Source organism: Macaca nemestrina, chromosome 19 (genome assembly GCF_043159975.1).
Source record: "Macaca nemestrina isolate mMacNem1 chromosome 19, mMacNem.hap1, whole genome shotgun sequence".
NCBI classification, from domain to species: domain Eukaryota; kingdom Metazoa; phylum Chordata; class Mammalia; order Primates; family Cercopithecidae; genus Macaca; species Macaca nemestrina.
In genome coordinates, this window is record NC_092143.1 from 28,850,946 (window position 1) to 28,868,640 (window position 17,695).

The following is a 17,695-nucleotide window of genomic DNA, read 5'->3' on the forward strand; positions in this document are numbered from 1 at the left end:
CTAAGCAGTTTCTCAGAAAACTTCTTTCCAGATTTCATCTGAGGATATTTCCTTTTTCACCATAGCCCTCTATGGGCTTCCAAATATCACTTTGCCAATTCCACAAGAACTGTCTTAGCGAAAGGCTTCTTGAGGGGAAAGCTGTAACTCCGTGAGATGATTTCACAGAACACAAAGAAGTTTCTCAGAAAGTTTCCTTGACTTTGTTATCGGAATTTATTTCCTTTGTCCCTATATTCATCAAAGGGATCCGAAATATCAGTTCTCAGATTCCACAGAATTAAGGCTAGCAAAGAGATCCATGAAATACAGATGTAACTCTGTGAGAATAATTAACAGAACACTAAGCAGTTTCTCAGAAAGCTTCTTTCCAGATTTCATCTGAGGATATTTCCTTTTTCACCATAGCCCACTATGCGCTTCCAGATATCACTTTGCCAATTCCACAAGAAATGTCTTAGCGAAAGGATTCTTGAGGGGAAAGCTGTAACTCTGTGAGATGATTTCACAGAACACAAAGAAGTTTCTCAGAAAGCTTCTTTCTCTTTGTTGTCGGGGTTTATTTCCTTTGGCCCTATACTCTTCAAAGGGATCCGAAATAACTGTTCTCAGATTCCCCAGAAATGAGGCTAGCAAAGAGATCCACGAAATACAGATGTAACTCTGTGAGATAAATTAACAGAACACTAATCAGTTTCTCAGAACGCTTCTTTCCAGATTTCATCTGAGGATATTTCCTTTTTCACCATACCCCCCTAAGGGCTTCCAAATATCACTTTGCCAATTCCACAAGAACTGTCTTAGCGAAAGGCTTCTTGAGGGGAAAGTTGTAACACTGTGAGATGAATTCACAGGACACGAAGAAGTTTTTCAGAAAGCTTCTTCTCTTTGTTATCGGAGGATATTTCCTTTGGCTCTATAGTCTTCTAAGGGATCCGAAATATCTGTTCTCAGATTCTACAGAAATAAGGCTAGCAAAGAGATCCACGAAATACAGATGTAACTCTGTCAGATGAATTAACAAAACACTAAGCAGTTTCTCAGAAAGCTTCTTTCCAGATTTCATTTGAGGATATTTCCTTTTTCACCATAGCCCTCTAAGGGCTTCCAAATATCACTATGCCAATTCCACAAGAACTGTCTTAGCGAAAGGCTTCTGGAGGGGAAAGCTGTAACTCTGTGAGATGATTTCACAGACAACAAAGAAGTTTCTCAGAAAGCTTCTTTCTCTTTGTTATCGGAGGATATTTCCTTTGGGCCTATAGTCTTCTAAGGGATCCGAAATATCTGTTCTCAGATTCCACAGAAATAAGGCTAGCAAAGAGATCCACGAAATACAGATGTAACTCTGTGAGATGAATTAACAGAACACTAAGCAGTTTCTCTGAAAGCTTCTTTCCAGATTTCAACTGAGGATATTTCCTTTTTCACCATAGCCCTCTATGCGCTTCCAGATAACACTTTGCCAAATCCACAAGAACTGTCTTAGCGAAAGGCTTCTTGAGGGGAAAGCTGTAACTCTGTGAGATGATTTCACAGAACACAAAGAAGTTTCTCAGAAAGCTTCTTTCTCTTTGTTATCTGAGGGTATTTCCTTTGGCCCTATAGTCTTCAAGGGGATCCGAAATATCTGTTCTCAGATTCCACAGAAATAAGGCTAGCAAAGAGATCCACGAAATACAGATGTAACTCTGTGAGATGAATTAACAGAACACTAATCAGTTTCTCGGAAAGCTTCTTTCCATATTTCATCTGAGGATATTTCCTTTTTCACCATAGCCCAATAAGGGCTTCCAAATATCACTTTGCCAAGTCCACAAGAACTGTCTTAGGGAAAGGCTTCTTGAGGGCCAAGCTGTAACTCTGTGAGATGATTTCACAGAACACAAAGAAGTTTCTCAGAAAGCTTCTTTCTCTTTGTTGTCGGAGTTTATTTCCTTTGGCCCTATACTCTTCAAAGGGATCCGAAATAACTGTTCTCAGATTCCCCAGAAATGAGCCTAGCAAAGAGATCCACGAAATACAGATGTAACTCTGTGAGATAAATTAACAGAACACTAATCAGTTTCTCAGAACGCTTCTTTCCAGATTTCATCTGAGGATATTTCCTTTTTCACCATACCCCCCTAAGGGCTTCCAAATATCACTTTGCCAATTCCACAAGAACTGTCTTAGCGAAAGGCTTCTTGAGGGGAAAACTGTAACTCGGTGAGCTGATTTCACAGTACACAAAGAAGTTTATTAGAAAGCTTCTTTCTCTTTGTTATCGGAGGATATTTCCCTTGGCCCTATATTCTTCAAGGGGATCCGAAATATCTGTTCTCAGATTCCAAAGAAATAAGGCTAGCAAAGTGATCCACGAAATATAGATGTAACTCTGTGAGATGAATTAACAGAACTCTAAGCAGTTTCTCAGAAAGCTTCTTTCCAGATTTCATTAGATGATATTTCCTTTTTCACCATGGCCCTCTATGGGCTTCCAAATATCACTTTGCCAATTCCACAAGAACTATCTAGCGAAAGTCTTCTTGAGGGGAAAGCTGTAACTCAGTGAGATGATTTCACAGAACAAAAAGAAGTTTCTCAGAAAGCTTTTTTCTCTTTGTTATCGGAGGATATTTCCTTTGGCCCTGTAGTCTTCAAGGGGATCCGAAATATCTGTTCTCAGATTCCACAGAAATAAGGCTAGAAAAGAGATACACGAAATACAGATGTAACTCTGTGAGATGAATTAACACAACCCTAAACAGTTTCTCAGAAAGCTTCTTTCCAGATTTCATCTGAGGATATTTCCTTTTTAACCATAGTCCACTATGGGCTTCCAAATATCACTTTGCCAATTCCAAAAGAACTGTCTTAGCGAAAGGGTTCTTGAGGGGAAATCTGTAACTCTGTGAGATGATTTCACAGAACACAAAGAAGTCTCTCAGAAAGCTTCTTTCTCTTTGTTATCGGAGGTATTTCCTTTGGCCCTATAATTTTCAAAGGGATCCGAAATATCTGTTCTCAGATTCCACAGAAATAAGGCTAGCAAAGAGATCCACGAAATACAGATGTAACTCTTTGAGATGAATTAACAGAACACTAAGCAGTTTCTCAGAAATCTTCTTTCCAGATTTCATCTGAGGATATTTCCTTTTTCACCATAGCCCTCTAGGCGCTTCCAAATGTCACTTTGCCAATTCCACAAGAACTGTCTTAGCGAAAGGCTTCTTGAGGGGAAAGCTGTAACTCTGTGAGATGATTTCACAGAACACAAAGAAGTTTCTCAGAAAGCTTCTTTCTCTTTGTTATCGGAGGAGATTTCCTTTGTCCCTATAGTCTTCTAAGGGATCCGAAATATCTGTTCTCAGATTCCACAGAAATAAGGCTAGCAAAGAGATCCACGAAATACAGATGTAACTCTGTGAGATGAATTAACAGAACACTAAGCAGTTTCTCAGAAAACTTCTTTCCAGATTTCATCTGAGGATATTTCCTTTTTCACCTTTGCCCTCTATGGGCTTCCAAATATCACTTTGCCAATTCCACAAGAACTGTCTTAGCGAGAGGCTTCTTGAGGGGAAAGCTGTAACTCTGTGAGATGATTTCACAGAACACAAAGAAGTTTCTCAGAAAGTTTCCTTGACTTTGTTATCGGAATTTATTTCCTTTGTCCCTATATTCATCAAAGGGATCCGAAATATCAGTTCTCAGATTCCACAGAATTAAGGCTAGCAAAGAGATCCACGAAACACAGATATAACTCTGTGAGAATAATTAACAGAACACTAAGCAGTTTCTCAGAAAGCTTCTTTCCAGATTTCATCTGAGGATATTTCCTTTTTCACCATAGCCCACTATGCGCTTCCAGATATCACTTTGCCAATTCCACAAGAAATGTCTTAGCGAAAGGCTTCTTGAGGGCCAAGCTGTAACTCTGTGAGATGATTTCACAGAACACAAAGAAGTTTCTCAGAAAGCTTCTTTCTCTTTGTTGTCGGAGTTTATTTCCTTTGGCCCTATACTCTTCAAAGGGATCCGAAATAACTGTTCTCAGATTCCCCAGAAATGAGCCTAGCAAAGAGATCCACGAAATACAGATGTAACTCTGTGAGATAAATTAACAGAACACTAATCAGTTTCTCAGAACGCTTCTTTCCAGATTTCATCTGAGGATATTTCCTTTTTCACCATACCCCCCTAAGGGCTTCCAAATATCACTTTGCCAATTCCACAAGAACTGTCTTAGCGAAAGGCTTCTTGAGGGGAAAGTTGTAACACTGTGAGATGAATTCACAGGACACAAAGAAGTTTTTCAGAAAGCTTCTTCTCTTTGTTATCGGAGGATATTTCCTTTGGCTCTATAGTCTTCTAAGGGATCCGAAATATCTGTTCTCAGATTCTACAGAAATAAGGCTAGCAAAGAGATCCACGAAATACAGATGTAACTCTGTCAGATGAATTAACAAAACACTAAGCAGTTTCTCAGAAAGCTTCTTTCCAGATTTCATTTGAGGATATTTCCTTTTTCACCATAGCCCTCTAAGGGCTTCCAAATATCACTATGCCAATTCCACAAGAACTATCTTAGCGAAAGGCTTCTTGAGGGGAAAGCTGTAACTCTGTGAGATGATTTCACAGAACACAAAGAAGTTTCTCAGAAAGCTTCTTTCTCTTTGTTATCTGAGGGTATTTCCATTGGCCCTATAGTCTTCAAGGGGATCCGAAATATCTGTTCTCAGATTCCACAGAAATAAGGCTAGCAAAGAGATCCACGAAATACAGATGTAACTCTGTGAGATGAATTAACAGAACACTAATCAGTTTCTCGGAAAGCTTCTTTCCATATTTCATCTGAGGATATTTCCTTTTTCACCATAGCCCAATAAGGGCTTCCAAATATCACTTTGCCAAGTCCACAAGAACTGTCTTAGGGAAAGGCTTCTTGAGGGGAAAGCTGTAACTCTGTGACATGAATTCACACGACACAAAGAAGTTTCTCAGAAAGCTTCTTTCTCTTTGTTTTCGGAGGATATTTCCTTTGGCCCTATAGTCTTCTAAGGGATCCGAAATATCTGTTCTCAGATTCTACAGAAATAAGGCTAGCAAAGAGATCCACGAAATACAGATGTAAGTCTGTGAGATGAATTAACAGAATACTAAGCAGTTTCTCAGAAAACTTGTTTCCAGATTTCATCTGAGGATATTTCCTTTTTCACCATAGCCCTCTATGCGCTTCCAAATATCACTTTGCCAATTCCACAAGAACTGTCTTAGCGAAAGGCTTCTTGAGGGGAAAACTGTAACTCGGTGAGCTGATTTCACAGTACACAAAGAAGTTTATTAGAAAGCTTCTTTCTCTTTGTTATCGGAGGATATTTCCCTTGGCCCTATATTCTTCAAGGGGATCCGAAATATCTGTTCTCAGATTCCAAAGAAATAAGGCTAGCAAAGTGATCCACGAAATATAGATGTAACTCTGTGAGATGAATTAACAGAACTCTAAGCAGTTTCTCAGAAAGCTTCTTTCCAGATTTCATTAGATGATATTTCCTTTTTCACCATGGCCCTCTATGGGCTTCCAAATATCACTTTGCCAATTCCACAAGAACTATCTAGCGAAAGTCTTCTTGAGGGGAAAGCTGTAACTCAGTGAGATGATTTCACAGAACAAAAAGAAGTTTCTCAGAAAGCTTCTTTCTCTTTGTTATCGGAGGATATTTCCTTTGGCCCTATAATTTTCAAAGGGATCCGAAATATCTGTTCTCAGATTCCACAGAAATAAGGCTAGCAAAGAGATCCACGAAATACAGATGTAACTCTTTGAGATGAATTAACAGAACACTAAGCAGTTTCTCAGAAATCTTCTTTCCAGATTTCATCTGAGGATATTTCCTTTTTCACCATAGCCCTCTAGGCGCTTCCAAATGTCACTTTGCCAATTCCACAAGAACTGTCTTAGCGAAAGGCTTCTTGAGGGGAAAGCTGTAACTCTGTGAGATGATTTCACAGAACACAAAGAAGTTTCTCAGAAAGCTTCTTTCTCTTTGTTATCGGAGGAGATTTCCTTTGTCCCTATAGTCTTCTAAGGGATCCGAAATATCTGTTCTCAGATTCCACAGAAATAAGGCTAGCAAAGAGATCCACGAAATACAGATGTAACTCTGTGAGATGAATTAACAGAACACTAAGCAGTTTCTCAGAAAACTTCTTTCCAGATTTCATCTGAGGATATTTCCTTTTTCACCTTTGCCCTCTATGGGCTTCCAAATATCACTTTGCCAATTCCACAAGAACTATCTAGCGAAAGTCTTCTTGAGGGGAAAGCTGTAACTCAGTGAGATGATTTCACAGAACAAAAAGAAGTTTCTCAGAAAGCTTCTTTCTCTTTGTTATCGGAGGATATTTCCTTTGGCCCTATAATTTTCAAAGGGATCCGAAATATCTGTTCTCAGATTCCACAGAAATAAGGCTAGCAAAGAGATCCACGAAATACAGATGTAACTCTTTGAGATGAATTAACAGAACACTAAGCAGTTTCTCAGAAATCTTCTTTCCAGATTTCATCTGAGGATATTTCCTTTTTCACCATAGCCCTCTAGGCGCTTCCAAATGTCACTTTGCCAATTCCACAAGAACTGTCTTAGCGAAAGGCTTCTTGAGGGGAAAGCTGTAACTCTGTGAGATGATTTCACAGAACACAAAGAAGTTTCTCAGAAAGCTTCTTTCTCTTTGTTATCGGAGGAGATTTCCTTTGTCCCTATAGTCTTCTAAGGGATCCGAAATATCTGTTCTCAGATTCCACAGAAATAAGGCTAGCAAAGAGATCCACGAAATACAGATGTAACTCTGTGAGATGAATTAACAGAACACTAAGCAGTTTCTCAGAAAACTTCTTTCCAGATTTCATCTGAGGATATTTCCTTTTTCACCTTTGCCCTCTATGGGCTTCCAAATATCACTTTGCCAATTCCACAAGAACTGTCTTAGCGAAAGGCTTCTTGAGGGGAAAGCTGTAACTCTGTGAGATGATTTCACAGAACACAAAGAAGTTTCTCAGAAAGTTTCCTTGACTTTGTTATCGGAATTTATTTCCTTTGTCCCTATATTCATCAAAGGGATCCGAAATATCAGTTCTCAGATTCCACAGAATTAAGGCTAGCAAAGAGATCCACGAAACACAGATGTAACTCTGTGAGAATAATTAACAGAACACTAAGCAGTTTCTCAGAAAGCTTCTTTCCAGATTTCATCTGAGGATATTTCCTTTTTCACCATAGCCCACTATGCGCTTCCAGATATCACTTTGCCAATTCCACAAGAAATGTCTTAGCGAAAGGCTTCTTGAGGGCCAAGCTGTAACTCTGTGAGATGATTTCACAGAACACAAAGAAGTTTCTCAGAAAGCTTCTTTCTCTTTGTTGTCGGAGTTTATTTCCTTTGGCCCTATACTCTTCAAAGGGATCCGAAATAACTGTTCTCAGATTCCCCAGAAATGAGCCTAGCAAAGAGATCCACGAAATACAGATGTAACTCTGTGAGATAAATTAACAGAACACTAATCAGTTTCTCAGAACGCTTCTTTCCAGATTTCATCTGAGGATATTTCCTTTTTCACCATACCCCCCTAAGGGCTTCCAAATATCACTTTGCCAACTCCACAAGAACTGTCTTAGCGAAAGGCTTCTTGAGGGGAAAGTTGTAACACTGTGAGATGAATTCACAGGACACAAAGAAGTTTTTCAGAAAGCTTCTTCTCTTTGTTATCGGAGGATATTTCCTTTGGCTCTATAGTCTTCTAAGGGATCCGAAATATCTGTTCTCAGATTCTACAGAAATAAGGCTAGCAAAGAGATCCACGAAATACAGATGTAACTCTGTCAGATGAATTAACAAAACACTAAGCAGTTTCTCAGAAAGCTTCTTTCCAGATTTCATTTGAGGATATTTCCTTTTTCACCATAGCCCTCTAAGGGCTTCCAAATATCACTATGCCAATTCCACAAGAACTGTCTTAGCGAAAGGCTTCTGGAGGGGAAAGCTGTAACTCTGTGAGATGATTTCACAGACAACAAAGAAGTTTCTCAGAAAGCTTCTTTCTCTTTGTTATCGGAGGATATTTCCTTTGGGCCTATAGTCTTCTAAGGGATCCGAAATATCTGTTCTCAGATTCCACAGAAATAAGGCTAGCAAAGAGATCCACGAAATACAGATGTAACTCTGTGAGATGAATTAACAGAACACTAAGCAGTTTCTCTGAAAGCTTCTTTCCAGATTTCAACTGAGGATATTTCCTTTTTCACCATAGCCCTCTATGCGCTTCCAGATAACACTTTGCCAAATCCACAAGAACTATCTTAGCGAAAGGCTTCTTGAGGGGAAAGCTGTAACTCTGTGAGATGATTTCACAGAACACAAAGAAGTTTCTCAGAAAGCTTCTTTCTCTTTGTTATCTGAGGGTATTTCCATTGGCCCTATAGTCTTCAAGGGGATCCGAAATATCTGTTCTCAGATTCCACAGAAATAAGGCTAGCAAAGAGATCCACGAAATACAGATGTAACTCTGTGAGATGAATTAACAGAACACTAATCAGTTTCTCGGAAAGCTTCTTTCCATATTTCATCTGAGGATATTTCCTTTTTCACCATAGCCCAATAAGGGCTTCCAAATATCACTTTGCCAAGTCCACAAGAACTGTCTTAGGGAAAGGCTTCTTGAGGGGAAAGCTGTAACTCTGTGACATGAATTCACACGACACAAAGAAGTTTCTCAGAAAGCTTCTTTCTCTTTGTTTTCGGAGGATATTTCCTTTGGCCCTATAGTCTTCTAAGGGATCCGAAATATCTGTTCTCAGATTCTAGAGAAATAAGGCTAGCAAAGAGATCCACGAAATACAGATGTAAGTCTGTGAGATGAATTAACAGAATACTAAGCAGTTTCTCAGAAAACTTGTTTCCATATTTCATCTGAGGATATTTCCTTTTTCACCATAGCCCTCTATGCGCTTCCAAATATCACTTTGCCAATTCCACAAGAACTGTCTTAGCGAAAGGCTTCTTGAGGGGAAAACTGTAACTCGGTGAGCTGATTTCACAGTACACAAAGAAGTTTATTAGAAAGCTTCTTTCTCTTTGTTATCGGAGGATATTTCCCTTGGCCCTATATTCTTCAAGGGGATCCGAAATATCTGTTCTCAGATTCCAAAGAAATAAGGCTAGCAAAGTGATCCACGAAATATAGATGTAACTCTGTGAGATGAATTAACAGAACTCTAAGCAGTTTCTCAGAAAGCTTCTTTCCAGATTTCATTAGATGATATTTCCTTTTTCACCATGGCCCTCTATGGGCTTCCAAATATCACTTTGCCAATTCCACAAGAACTATCTAGCGAAAGTCTTCTTGAGTGGAAAGCTGTAACTCAGTGAGATGATTTCACAGAACAAAAAGAAGTTTCTCAGAAAGCTTCTTTCTCTTTGTTATCGGAGGATATTTCCTTTGGCCCTATAATTTTCAAAGGGATCCGAAATATCTGTTCTCAGATTCCACAGAAATAAGGCTAGCAAAGAGATCCACGAAATACAGATGTAACTCTTTGAGATGAATTAACAGAACACTAAGCAGTTTCTCAGAAATCTTCTTTCCAGATTTCATCTGAGGATATTTCCTTTTTCACCATAGCCCTCTAGGCGCTTCCAAATGTCACTTTGCCAATTCCACAAGAACTGTCTTAGCGAAAGGCTTCTTGAGGGGAAAGCTGTAACTCTGTGAGATGATTTCACAGAACACAAAGAAGTTTCTCAGAAAGCTTCTTTCTCTTTGTTATCGGAGGAGATTTCCTTTGTCCCTATAGTCTTCTAAGGGATCCGAAATATCTGTTCTCAGATTCCACAGAAATAAGGCTAGCAAAGAGATCCACGAAATACAGATGTAACTCTGTGAGATGAATTAACAGAACACTAAGCAGTTTCTCAGAAAACTTCTTTCCAGATTTCATCTGAGGATATTTCCTTTTTCACCTTTGCCCTCTATGGGCTTCCAAATATCACTTTGCCAATTCCACAAGAACTGTCTTAGCGAAAGGCTTCTTGAGGGGAAAGCTGTAACTCTGTGAGATGATTTCACAGAACACAAAGAAGTTTCTCAGAAAGTTTCCTTGACTTTGTTATCGGAATTTATTTCCTTTGTCCCTATATTCATCAAAGGGATCCGAAATATCAGTTCTCAGATTCCACAGAATTAAGGCTAGCAAAGAGATCCACGAAACACAGATGTAACTCTGTGAGAATAATTAACAGAACACTAAGCAGTTTCTCAGAAAGCTTCTTTCCAGATTTCATCTGAGGATATTTCCTTTTTCACCATAGCCCACTATGCGCTTCCAGATATCACTTTGCCAATTCCACAAGAAATGTCTTAGCGAAAGGCTTCTTGAGGGCCAAGCTGTAACTCTGTGAGATGATTTCACAGAACACAAAGAAGTTTCTCAGAAAGCTTCTTTCTCTTTGTTGTCGGAGTTTATTTCCTTTGGCCCTATACTCTTCAAAGGGATCCGAAATAACTGTTCTCAGATTCCCCAGAAATGAGCCTAGCAAAGAGATCCACGAAATACAGATGTAACTCTGTGAGATAAATTAACAGAACACTAATCAGTTTCTCAGAACGCTTCTTTCCAGATTTCATCTGAGGATATTTCCTTTTTCACCATACCCCCCTAAGGGCTTCCAAATATCACTTTGCCAATTCCACAAGAACTGTCTTAGCGAAAGGCTTCTTGAGGGGAAAGTTGTAACACTGTGAGATGAATTCACAGGACACAAAGAAGTTTTTCAGAAAGCTTCTTCTCTTTGTTATCGGAGGATATTTCCTTTGGCTCTATAGTCTTCTAAGGGATCCGAAATATCTGTTCTCAGATTCTACAGAAATAAGGCTAGCAAAGAGATCCACGAAATACAGATGTAACTCTGTCAGATGAATTAACAAAACACTAAGCAGTTTCTCAGAAAGCTTCTTTCCAGATTTCATTTGAGGATATTTCCTTTTTCACCATAGCCCTCTAAGGGCTTCCAAATATCACTATGCCAATTCCACAAGAACTGTCTTAGCGAAAGGCTTCTGGAGGGGAAAGCTGTAACTCTGTGAGATGATTTCACAGACAACAAAGAAGTTTCTCAGAAAGCTTCTTTCTCTTTGTTATCGGAGGATATTTCCTTTGGGCCTATAGTCTTCTAAGGGATCCGAAATATCTGTTCTCAGATTCCACAGAAATAAGGCTAGCAAAGAGATCCACGAAATACAGATGTAACTCTGTGAGATGAATTAACAGAACACTAAGCAGTTTCTCTGAAAGCTTCTTTCCAGATTTCATCTGAGGATATTTCCTTTTTCACCATAGCCCTCTATGCGCTTCCAGATAACACTTTGCCAAATCCACAAGAACTATCTTAGCGAAAGGCTTCTTGAGGGGAAAGCTGTAACTCTGTGAGATGATTTCACAGAACACAAAGAAGTTTCTCAGAAAGCTTCTTTCTCTTTGTTATCTGAGGGTATTTCCATTGGCCCTATAGTCTTCAAGGGGATCCGAAATATCTGTTCTCAGATTCCACAGAAATAAGGCTAGCAAAGAGATCCACGAAATACAGATGTAACTCTGTGAGATGAATTAACAGAACACTAATCAGTTTCTCGGAAAGCTTCTTTCCATATTTCATCTGAGGATATTTCCTTTTTCACCATAGCCCAATAAGGGCTTCCAAATATCACTTTGCCAAGTCCACAAGAACTGTCTTAGGGAAAGGCTTCTTGAGGGGAAAGCTGTAACTCTGTGACATGAATTCACACGACACAAAGAAGTTTCTCAGAAAGCTTCTTTCTCTTTGTTTTCGGAGGATATTTCCTTTGGCCCTATAGTCTTCTAAGGGATCCGAAATATCTGTTCTCAGATTCTACAGAAATAAGGCTAGCAAAGAGATCCACGAAATACAGATGTAAGTCTGTGAGATGAATTAACAGAATACTAAGCAGTTTCTCAGAAAACTTGTTTCCAGATTTCATCTGAGGATATTTCCTTTTTCACCATAGCCCTCTATGCGCTTCCAAATATCACTTTGCCAATTCCACAAGAACTGTCTTAGCGAAAGGCTTCTTGAGGGGAAAACTGTAACTCGGTGAGCTGATTTCACAGTACACAAAGAAGTTTATTAGAAAGCTTCTTTCTCTTTGTTATCGGAGGATATTTCCCTTGGCCCTATATTCTTCAAGGGGATCCGAAATATCTGTTCTCAGATTCCAAAGAAATAAGGCTAGCAAAGTGATCCACGAAATATAGATGTAACTCTGTGAGATGAATTAACAGAACTCTAAGCAGTTTCTCAGAAAGCTTCTTTCCAGATTTCATTAGATGATATTTCCTTTTTCACCATGGCCCTCTATGGGCTTCCAAATATCACTTTGCCAATTCCACAAGAACTATCTAGCGAAAGTCTTCTTGAGTGGAAAGCTGTAACTCAGTGAGATGATTTCACAGAACAAAAAGAAGTTTCTCAGAAAGCTTCTTTCTCTTTGTTATCGGAGGATATTTCCTTTGGCCCTATAATTTTCAAAGGGATCCGAAATATCTGTTCTCAGATTCCACAGAAATAAGGCTAGCAAAGAGATCCACGAAATACAGATGTAACTCTTTGAGATGAATTAACAGAACACTAAGCAGTTTCTCAGAAATCTTCTTTCCAGATTTCATCTGAGGATATTTCCTTTTTCACCATAGCCCTCTAGGCGCTTCCAAATGTCACTTTGCCAATTCCACAAGAACTGTCTTAGCGAAAGGCTTCTTGAGGGGAAAGCTGTAACTCTGTGAGATGATTTCACAGAACACAAAGAAGTTTCTCAGAAAGCTTCTTTCTCTTTGTTATCGGAGGAGATTTCCTTTGTCCCTATAGTCTTCTAAGGGATCCGAAATATCTGTTCTCAGATTCCACAGAAATAAGGCTAGCAAAGAGATCCACGAAATACAGATGTAACTCTGTGAGATGAATTAACAGAACACTAAGCAGTTTCTCAGAAAACTTCTTTCCAGATTTCATCTGAGGATATTTCCTTTTTCACCTTTGCCCTCTATGGGCTTCCAAATATCACTTTGCCAATTCCACAAGAACTGTCTTAGCGAAAGGCTTCTTGAGGGGAAAGCTGTAACTCTGTGAGATGATTTCACAGAACACAAAGAAGTTTCTCAGAAAGTTTCCTTGACTTTGTTATCGGAATTTATTTCCTTTGTCCCTATATTCATCAAAGGGATCCGAAATATCAGTTCTCAGATTCCACAGAATTAAGGCTAGCAAAGAGATCCACGAAACACAGATGTAACTCTGTGAGAATAATTAACAGAACACTAAGCAGTTTCTCAGAAAGCTTCTTTCCAGATTTCATCTGAGGATATTTCCTTTTTCACCATAGCCCACTATGCGCTTCCAGATATCACTTTGCCAATTCCACAAGAAATGTCTTAGCGAAAGGCTTCTTGAGGGCCAAGCTGTAACTCTGTGAGATGATTTCACAGAACACAAAGAAGTTTCTCAGAAAGCTTCTTTCTCTTTGTTGTCGGAGTTTATTTCCTTTGGCCCTATACTCTTCAAAGGGATCCGAAATAACTGTTCTCAGATTCCCCAGAAATGAGCCTAGCAAAGAGATCCACGAAATACAGATGTAACTCTGTGAGATAAATTAACAGAACACTAATCAGTTTCTCAGAACGCTTCTTTCCAGATTTCATCTGAGGATATTTCCTTTTTCACCATACCCCCCTAAGGGCTTCCAAATATCACTTTGCCAATTCCACAAGAACTGTCTTAGCGAAAGGCTTCTTGAGGGGAAAGCTGTAACTCTGTGAGATGATTTCACAGAACACAAAGAAGTTTCTCAGAAATCTTCTTTCTCTTTGTTATCGGAGGATATTTCCTTTGGCCCTATAGTCTTCAAAGGGATCCGAAATATCTGTTCTCAGATTCTACAGAAATAAGGCTAGCAAAGAGATCCACCAAATACAGATGTAACTCTGTGAGATGAATTAACAGAACACTAAGAAGTTTCTCAGAAAGCTTCTTTCCAGATTTCATCTGAGGATATATCCTTTTTCACCCGAGCCCTCTATGGACTTCCAAATATCACTCTGCCAATACCACAAGAACCATCTTAACGAAAGGCTTCTGTGGGGAAAGCTGTAACTCTGTGAGATGATTTCACAGAACACAAAGAAGTTTCTCAGAAAGCTTCTTTCTCTTTGTTATCGGAGGTTATTTCCTTTGACCCTATAATCTTCAAAAGGATCCGAAATATCTGTTCTCAGATTCCACACAAAAAAGGCAGCAAAGAGATCCACGAAATACAGATGTAACTCTGTGAGATGAATTAACAGGACACTAAGCAGTTTCTCAGAAAACTTCTTTCCAGATTTCATCTGATGAAATTTCCTTTTTCACCATAGCCCTCTATGCGCTTCCAAATATCACTTTGCCAATTCCACTAGAACTGTCTAAGCGAAAGGCTTCTTGAGGGGAAAGCTGTAATTCTGTGAGATGATTTCACAGATATCAAAGAAGTTTCTCAGAAGGCTTCTTTCTATTTGTTATCGGAGGATATTTCCTTTGGCCTTATAGTCTTCTAAGGGATCCGAAATATCTGTTCTCAGATTCCAGAGAAATAAGGCTAGCAAAGAGATCCACGAAATACAGATGTAACTCTGTGAGATGAATTAACATAACACTACGCAGATTCTCAGAAAGCTTCTTTCCAGATTTCATCTGAGGATATTTCCTTTTTCACCATAGCCCTCTAAGGGCTTCCAAATATCACTTTGCCAATTCCACAAGAAATGTCTTAGTGAACGGCTTCTTGAGGGGAATGCTGTAACTCTGTGAGATGATTTCCCAGAACACGAAGAAGTGTCTCAGAAAGCTTCTTTCTCTTTGTTATCGGAGGATATTTCCTTTGGCCCTCTAGTCTTCCAAGGGATCCGAAATATCTCTCCTGAGATTCCACAGAAATAAGGCTAGCAAAGAGATCCACCAAAGACAGATGTAACTCTGTGAGATGAATTAACAGAACACTAAGCAGTTTCTCAGAAAACTTCTTTCCAGATTTCATCTGAGGATAATTCCTTTTTCACCATAGACTTCTAAGGGCTTCCAAATATCACTTTGCCTATTCAACAAGAACTGTCTTAGCGAAAGGGTTCTTCAGGGGAAAGCTGTATCTCTGTGAGATGATTTCACAGAACACAAAGAAGTTTCTCAGAAATCTTCTTTTCTCTTTGTTATCGGAGGATATTTCCTTTGGCCCTAGAGTCTTCAAAGGGATCCGAAATATCTGTTCTCAGATTCCAGAGAAATTAGGTTAGCAAAGAGATCCACGAAATACAGATGTAACTCTGTGAGATGAATTAACAGAACACTAAGAAGTTTCTCAGAAAGCTTCTTTCTAGATTTCATCTGAGGATATTTCCTTTTTCACCCCAGACCTCTATGGGCTTCCAAATATCACTTTGCCAATCCCACAAGAACTGTCTTAACGAAAGGCTTCTGAGGGGAAAGCTGAAATTCTGTGAGATGATTTCACAGAACACAAAGAAGTTTCTCAGAAAGCTTCTTTCTCTTTGTTATCGGAGGATATTTCCTTTGGCCTTATAGTCTTCTAAGGGATCCGAAATATCTGTTCTCGAATTCCTCAGAAATAAGGCTAGCAAAGAGATACACCAAATACAGATGTAACTCTATGAGATGAATTAACAGAACACTAAGCAGTTTCTCAGAAACCTTCTTTCCAGATTTCATCTGAGGATATTTCCTTTTTCACAATAGCCCTCTAAGGGCTTCCAAATATCACTTTGTCAATTCCAAAAGAACTGTCTTAGTGAAAGTCCTCTTGAGGGGAAAGCTGTAACTCTGTGAGATGATTTCACAGAACACAAAGAAGTTTCTCAGAACGTTTCTATCTCTTTTTTATCGGAGGATATTTCCTTTGGCCCTATAGTCTTCAAAGGGATCCGAAATATCTGTTCTCAGATTCCACAGAAATAAGGCTAGCAAAGAGATCCACGAAATACAGATGTAACTCTGTGAGATAAACAAACAAAACCCTAAGAAGTTTCTCAGAAAGCTTCTTTCCAGATTTCATCTGAGGATATTTCCTTTTTCAACACAGCCCTCTAGGGGCTTCCAAATATCACTTTGCCAATTCCACAAGAACTGTCTTAGCGAAAGGCTTCTTGAGGGCCAAGCTGTAACTCTGTGAGATGATGTCACAGAACACAAAGAAGTTTCTCAGAAATCTTCTTTCTCTTTGTTATCGGAGGATATTTCCTTTGGCCCTATAGTCTTCAAAGGGATCCCAAATATCTGTTCTCAGATTCCACAGAAATAAGGCTAGCAAAGAGATCCACCAAATACAGATGTAACTCTGTGAGATGAATTAACAGAACACTAAGCAGTTTCTCAGAAAGCTTCTTTCCAGATTTCAATTGAGGATAATTCCTTTTTCACTATAGACATCTATGGGCTTCCAAATATCACTTTTCCAATTCCACAAAAACTTTCTTAGCCAAAGGCTTCTTCAGGGGAAAGCTGTATCTCTGTGAGATGATTTCACAGAACACAAAGAAGTTTCTCAGAAATCTTCTTTCTCTTTGTTATCGGAGGATATTTCCTTTGGCCCTATAGTCTTCAAAGGGATCCCAAATATCTGTTCTCAGATTCCACAGAAATAAGGCTAGCAAAGAGATCCACCAAATACAGATGTAACTCTGTGAGATGAATTAACAGAACACTAAGCAGTTTCTCAGAAAGCTTCTTTCCAGATTTCAATTGAGGATAATTCCTTTTTCACTATAGACATCTATGGGCTTCCAAATATCACTTTTCCAATTCCACAAAAACTTTCTTAGCCAAAGGCTTCTTCAGGGGAAAGCTGTATCTCTGTGAGATGATTTCACAGAACACAAAGAAGTTTCTCAGAAATCTTCTTTCTCTTTGTTATCGGAGGATATTTCCTTTGGCCCTATAGTCTTCAAAGGGATCCCAAATATCTGTTCTCAGATTCCACAGAAATAAGGCTAGCAAAGAGATCCACCAAATACAGATGTAACTCTGTGAGATGAATTAACAGAACACTAAGCAGTTTCTCAGAAAGCTTCTTTCCAGATTTCAATTGAGGATAATTCCTTTTTCACTATAGACATCTATGGGCTTCCAAATATCACTTTTCCAATTCCACAAAAACTTTCTTAGCCAAAGGCTTCTTCAGGGGAAAGCTGTATCTCTGTGAGATGATTTCACAGAACACAAAGAAGTTTCTCAGAAATCTTCTTTCTCTTTGTTATCGGAGGATATTTCCTTTGGCCCTATATTCTTTAAAGGGATCCGAAATATCTGTTCTCAGATTCCAGAGAAATAAGGCTAGCAAAGAGATCCACGAAATACAGATGTAACACTGTGAGATGAATTAACAGAACACTAAGAAGTTTCTCAGAAAGCTTCTTTCCAGATTTCATCTGAGGATATTTCCTTTTTCACCATAGCCCTCTATGCGCTTCCAAATATCACTTTGCCAATTCCACAAGAACTGTCTTAGCGAACGGCTTCTGGAGGGGAAACTGTAACTCTGTGGGATGATTTCAAAGAACACAAAGAAGTTTATCAGAAAGCTTCTTTCTCTTTGTTATCACAG